This window comes from Podarcis filfolensis (assembly GCF_964270895.1).
Source record: "Podarcis filfolensis genome assembly, chromosome: 2".
NCBI classification, from domain to species: domain Eukaryota; kingdom Metazoa; phylum Chordata; class Lepidosauria; order Squamata; family Lacertidae; genus Podarcis; species Podarcis filfolensis.
The window spans coordinates 116,805,948-116,813,045 of record NC_139605.1 but is presented as its reverse complement, the minus strand read 5'-3'; the positions used below and the strand labels follow the sequence as shown (position 1 = coordinate 116,813,045).

At 43.1% G+C, this 7,098-nt stretch overlaps 1 long non-coding RNA gene across 1 annotated transcript; it reads right to left on the bottom strand.

Moving 5' to 3' along the window:
- Nucleotides 1-1,103: 1,103 nt before the first annotated feature.
- LOC310756007 lies at nt 1,104-6,144 on the bottom strand. The gene is made up of 3 exons (XR_014544636.1): nt 5,990-6,144; nt 1,593-4,018; nt 1,104-1,396 (listed from the first exon to the last, which is right to left on the bottom strand). It is a non-coding gene; the product is annotated as an uncharacterized lncRNA (long non-coding RNA).
- Between the last annotated feature and the right edge of the window lie 954 nt (nt 6,145-7,098).

Genomic DNA, 7,098 nt, shown 5'->3' with positions numbered 1-7,098 from the left:
GCTTTTGCTTTTGAGGTTGTTAAGCTTCTATAAATTGCCCTGTTGCCAAAGCCATACTATTATTTCCATACTGTATATTGCAAGTGTTAACAGCTCGAACTTCAAATGGCAGGTTGGAGACAAGGCCAAGTTTGGCTTGGATTACAAAATTCCTTGGAGGCTTCAATAATCTCTCAACTAAATGTCATTTGGAAATTTCCTGAAGCAAGCTCCTTAACCTTAATTTGGTTTCTTGGAGTCAGTCTGGTTAATAGCTCACATGATCAGGATGTTATACTTATACAAGCCCCTCCAAACACTGTACTAAGATTCCCAATTCCAGAATTCTATATTGTGGTTAAACTGTCCTCAAAGCAAATAAGCATTCAGTTGTGTATTAAAATAAAAAGGGAAACGACACATTTAAAATAGCGGTATACCTTTAAAAATGTTACATCTTCTACCTGGTCAATCTTTTGACAAAAGTTGATGTTTTGAAAAAATGGGCTCTTCAATAAAGCAATTAGTTACAGAGCTCTCAAAATCAGGAGCTGCACTGAAGAACTGTAGTCTACAGACTGTAAGCTCTAAAATAAAAACAGAAAATTCTCAAACTCTTGCGAAGGTGTAGCTACAGATGCTGTTCCTTATTGGCTGTTCTTTTCATTCTACAACTGCAGGTTCTCGAGAGTTGTGTCAATGAATTCTCAGAATCCTTTACAGATTATTTGGAAGAAATCTTTCAATGTTTGTTTCACTTCATATATATATAGTAGGTTCATTTTAATTGTTCAAAAATCTTAGACAAACTTTGTTTTGTTTTCAAATTCAGACATTTACGGTATTAAACAACACCTTAGAACTTTTAAGGTTCAAAGCACAAACTACTGATTTTGACAAATATCTGTGAGAGAAGCTATTGTTGTTTTTAACGTAAGTGTAATAAGAAGAGCTTGCAGAGAGGAGGCCGGTAATAATTTAATATAAAGATAGCAGTTTCACATTTTGTGTTTTTCATTTTCCCCCCTGCAAGGCACCTGTTTAGGAAAGTTGAACTTAGAAGTTTTGGGAAGAGGAGTGCAAGTAGCTAGCCATGCCTAGGGCACAAAATAGCCTGGCACCAAACACAAAAAGGAAAAACATCAATGATGTACAGGCCAGCTGGGTAACCCTAGCTTCTACTGAGAGCTCCTCACCCAAGCCAAGAAGGGCTCCTGTGCTCTTCTGTGCAATGTTAAATGCAAGATGCTGGTCTTTGTGACCTTGAGGCACATGCCAGAGGCACTGACGACAGAGAAGTAGCTGGTGAGTAGTTGCTTGACCGAGGGGGAGAGGACAGCAGAACAGGGGGCTCCTTCAGCTCCTCCCAAACACACTCCCACCATCCAATTAGACATTCACGTTCCAGAGATTGCATCTGCAGGTTCAGGTGACTCAAATCTATGTACAGTTTTGACACGCACAGGGGACAGAAAATAGTTTAAAGATTCTGTCCCGCAACTAGTCGGGCTGAGCAATATATCGACCATATCGCCACTTTGGTTTCATAATATTTGACCTGCCAATAGATTGCGAATCATGAAGTGTGTGAGTGCGTGTTGTACAAAAATCACAACGTGGGAAAAACTGTGAAGCCAGCCCATGCCTCTACATAGCTCCATCCTTATTTCAGATATTGCCATATATCAATATATTCCAATATTTAGCAGTTTGCTACTCCCTGTTGCAGGGAGTAACATGTATGATGGTATGTTTGGGGTTTTCCTCCATCTCCACTTCGCAGGATTCCTCTGGAATGGCAAAATCTTCTGCATGGCTTTTCTTTAAATTACCCAAATACTCTAATGCAAGGAGTTGCAGTGACAATGCAGTGAGATTCTACTCAGAGTAAGCCTATTGGAATGAATGGGATTGAATTAGTTATGTCCTTTAGTTTTTGCTTTTTATCTGGATAATACCTAATTAGGGGCAGGGATTGGTTTCCTTTCTTTCTGTTCTGGTTTTTATTAAGTATTTTGTTGTGTTGTTGTTGTTGTTGTTGTTAAAATTACACAAATTGCACATCAGGATTCGTTACATAGTAAATCCCCCCCCCCTTTTCTATTATCTGCTTCCCATCCCTTTTCGTAAGATGTTTTTTTTCTTTTCCACCCTTAGCTGCAACTTATCTTCCCTCTTTTATATCAGAACTCTAATGCTCTATTAGAATTAAAAGAGGGGGAAACCCAGCCGGATGGGTAGGGTCTAACTAAATTATTATTATTGTTTTATTTTTGTGTGTGCGTTTTTATCTTGTATAAAAGATTAAAACACAAAAAAACAGAGTTGAAGCAAGAAGGCATCTTCAAATATTAAATAAATGCAAGCAGTGAATTGCCAGGACTTGGAAGCCCCCTGGTGATGAATTCACTCTTTCCACCCACCCACCCCCCTTTCAAAAATGTGCATGGAATGAATGAGCTGGCATTCAAATCTATTCTTTAAAAAAGCATATTTCCTATTATTATTGGGTCCATTCTGACAAATATTGGGTCCATTCTCTCACTTCTGACCCTTCTTGATTCCCTCATTTCTGGGGGTTGGACTAGATGACCCATGGGGTCCCTTCCAACTCTTCCGTTCTACAATTCTCTCGCCTACAATTCCGACACCCGCTTCAGGTGAACCTGAACAAACAACACTGACACCAAACCCTACATATAGTAAGTAAAATAGAAAAATCGCCACCCGACCTCACCCCCACCCATCTTCCCCCCCTCCACCTCTTTCCCCTTTTCTTCCTAATGTCTCAACAAATGAAAATGATTTGTAAAAATGTTACATGGGGGAAAATACATGAGAGAGAGAGACATTGCACACTTTTGTAAATCAACAAAATCTTTAATAAATAAATAAATAAATAAATAACTACTAGTCATAAAAAAGAGGCCTCCTCACTTGAAGGACATCAAAGCCCACCTGAAGTCCCAAACAAAACTATCAGATCCTGATCCACGCAGATCCATCCGTGTATGGAGCGATCTGTGTGGATCTGCATCTGATAGTTTACCACTCCCTGTTGTAGGGAATCACATATATAATTGTATGTTTGGGGACATCAGGTGGGCTTTGATGTCCTTCAGGTGAGCTTTGGGGTGTATGGCTTTCCATCTCCTCTTCGCAGGATTCCTCTGGAATGACAAAATCTTCCGCATGGCTTTCCTCCATCTCATCTGTGGATTTCTCTTCAATTACGAGATCCAGCAGAGAACCACACTTTCCGCAAGTAGTTAGACTCTCGCTTTTTGCCGCGCTTCTTGGGGTGATCAGCCTTACAGTTGCTATTTGACATTTATCTGTTGCGGTGGTCTTGACGCAAAATCTCTCAATCCCAACCAATGCTGCACTCAGCAGCTGGAAACCTGCAGCGATATAGCCTAGATAAATAGAAGGTCCAATATGCTGCTCGCTGGGAATTTGAGGCAATTCAAAAGCTTGTGGGAAGACAATTTTCGCATTATGTAAGACGGCAGACATGTTCCATATCACGGAAATCAAGACGAGTATCCCTGCAACTAAGTTCAGGAGAGCTGCAAGCCTAAAAAAGGTTAACACAAAATTCTTATGTTTTCTGGGCTTGAACACATTATACAAGGCAAATGAAATTAATCCTAGGGCCGCTGAATTCATAATGGCAGCTAATGCCATTAAATCCTGTGCAATAAAAATTTCCCTCGGGAGGCTTGGATGTTGCTCATTGAGATCTTCGCAGTGCCAAAAAGAGTTGCCGTCGTTAGAAGGGTCTTTCCAAAAGCAGACCTGCCAGATTCCAACCCAGATGTTTTCAGAGCCAATCCCCTTGATGTTTCCCACACGCCACACTCGCCAGTTGACAACGGCTGTTGAGGCAATGCACATAATCCAGGCCACAATATCCATCAGGAATGCACACAACTGGAGACCGGAAACTAAACTCAGCCACCTGACCACCAGGGAGCCTTCTTTCACCCGCATGGGGGGTTTGGAGGGGAGGGGAGCAGGGGAGACCTTGGCAGACATCCTGGAAACAAAAGAGAAGACAAGATGCAGTGAGAAAGGGAATAACAAGCATGTCTAGTCATTGAAGGACATCCTCCCTCCTGCATTCTTCCTTCTATGCACAGAAAGAAGCAGCAAAAGAAAGAGTTCCCCTGCTCTCTCCCACCCCCTGGTTAGGTAGAGACATCTGATCCACACATACTTTCTTCCAGCAAACTGCTACTGATTTAATATACTCTTGCACTGTTCCTGTGAAAATGGCCAGAACCTCAGCAACCTGTTGTGGATGGGAAGTTGCTCATGATTCGCTGTTCTGCTATCTGCTACTGCAGCTATCTTTTTCCACTGAGCATAAACACAGCTATGGCATAGTGAGGAATGTTTAAGCCATAAACTTACGTGAAATGCGTTCCTCAGCTAGAGTCTAGCGTGCCAGGAACAGAGCAGATATTTGCTAGGTGCTCCTGAGCCTCAAGAAGACTGAGCTGTTGGCCACTGAACTGACGTTCGCCTGAGCAGCCAGCAAGCCACAGCAGCAACTGCTCTGCAGAATTCTTAGGTCAGTTACAGTTACAGTTAGAATCCTGACAACACCACAAATGATAACTCCAAGGTACTGGTCATTTGGAACATCAGGAAAGTGGAAAATGGGAGGGAACTCAGTTCCCTTCTTTCCCAATGCAGAGTGTCTATTCCAGGACACTGTGCACTTAAAACACGTTCTTCCTGAAGTCAGATTCAGAGCAGTTCCAGCAGTAAAAATGGTGATACAGTATGTGTATCTCAGCACAGATTTGTTTGATGGTCCTGAATGCATTTCATAAAGGATCTCCATGTACAAGAAAGGCTAATAGAGTGAGGCCCTGAACAATAAGAATTGCCTTGGCAAAATTATTGAAGACTCCTTAGAACCCTATCCTTCTTCCCCATCCCATCTTGTTTGGACATAATAGTAAGGGAGAAGATCTTAGCTCTTTTCCTTTGCACTGGGATTACATGGAATTTGTGCCATGGGACCCCATCACTCACACCAATACAGGCAATATCATTTTCAGAACCTAGGTGTCCATGATTTAAAATGGCTTTCCTAAGACACTTCCGTCAAAATATTTGTGTTGCTTGCTTCCTGTTCCTTTCTGTGTTGATGCTCCGAATGTGAGCTGCTCAGCTGCATGCAGTTTCCATTGAAGTGTGTGTGTGTGATTAACATTCGGCCAAGCAATGGGCCTAAATAACTTTGGGAGCCAGCCTTTAAAAATCTAAAGCAGCTATCAAATTCAGAGGAATTAAAAGCTGTCATCTTTTTGACTATTTGAAACACCTTAGAACATACACAAATGTTAATGTTTGAAGGAAGGCAGCAAATGGAGCATTGGAGCCATCCATTCATTTCAGGAGTTGTGACCATTGATAAGATGAAGCACTTTCACATCGCATGGCAGTGTGCAGTGCTTTTAAAAAGGTAAAGGACCCCTGACACTTAAGTCCAGTCACGGCTCTGGGGTTGCGACACTCATTGGCTTTACTGGCCGAGGGGGCTGACGTTGGTTCGCAGACAGTATTTCCGGGTCATGTGGCCAGCAAGACTAAGCCGCTTCTGGCGAAACCAGAGCAGTGCACAGAAACGCCGTTTACCGTCCCTCCAGAGTGGTACCTATTTATCTACTTGCACTTTGACATGGTTTGGAACTGCTAGGTTGGCAGGAGCTGGGACTGAGCAACGGGAGCTCACCCCGTCAAAGACGCAAGTCCAGTTCTGTATCTGCATGACATCATCCACACCCAAATGCTGTCCTGTTCTGTTTCCCCCAATTAATACGGTAACACCATCTCCATTGCAAACTCTGCTCAGTGACACCCATCCAATAGAAAAGTGCTGACCGTCTTCATGCAGATACACTTCCGTGCAGGGGTTTGGCCAACAAGTTCTTCCCAAGTGTGGGGATGTTTTCAGGGGCTCTTTGCTTTTCCCTGCCTCCCCTTTCATCCTCACCTGAGGAGATCTTGGCCATTCTCTTGACAGGGACCTCCGTTCTCAGGCCGGATTTCTGTTTTCCTTCATTCCTCCTTCTCCCGGTCTGGTTCACTGAGCAAATAAGAGAGAGGAGGTTTCATGCAAGTCAAGGTGTGCCATGGATCTTCTGGGCATTTGGGAGGAAGAAAAGGTTCAGGAACAAGCGACGCAGCAGCCCCCCAAGCGTAAAAACACATTTGACATATCGCTCATGAGATTCGCCCCCCCCTTAGGATATAAATGCAGAACATCCTGCGCTCCTATTAATATATAAAGTGGGGTATTTCATATGATAAGAACAGAGGAAGCTGCCTTATACGGAGCCAGACCAATTTTGGGAAAGTGCTACATGGGCCAGTCCACCAATTGGCTACCAATGAGAACATAGCAGAAGACAAAATGGCTGCCATATGGTGTGGTATGAAATAAATTTGCCTGGCTGTGGGGCGTGAAGGCCGCACCCTGCAAGACCCTTTCCACGTGGCCTAGGCCCCGACTCGCTAGCCCCACAAAAGAGGCTCCTCACGAGGCCAGAGGAACATGGCCTGGCTGTGGGGCATGATCCGAAACCTCCAGTCCCAGTCCACTGCTCTAACCACTAAACCACACTGCCCCCCATTGCAGTCTATAACAGCCTGGAGGGCCACAGATGCCCCATATTCTCTGGCTCTGAGATTGCCCAAAGTTTCCTTTCTCTCCCTTGCTGTGCAAAAAGAAAAATGCCCATGACAAAAGTGACATTTTTGGTTCTTTGGAGAGAGTTCTGCTTCCCTCTCTCTCTCTCTTCATTTAAAGGAGTCTCATCCCTTTTCCCACCAAACTTCCTCCTGCACACAGCTTCAAAATTTCCATGAAGAACAACTAACTAACTAACCAACCAACCAACCATAATTGGAAATTACGAGATTAAGGAGATAATTTATTTTTATATAATGAAAACAGATGGGAGGATAAGTTAATTGCGCAAGGCAAGAATATATAGGATGGCAAAAATCAAAAGAAACAAAGATTATGATTTGGGTTCTTAAAATAACAACAACACATGCCTCCTCAGTGGATTTCAGAACAAATATGTCTCTCTTTTTTAA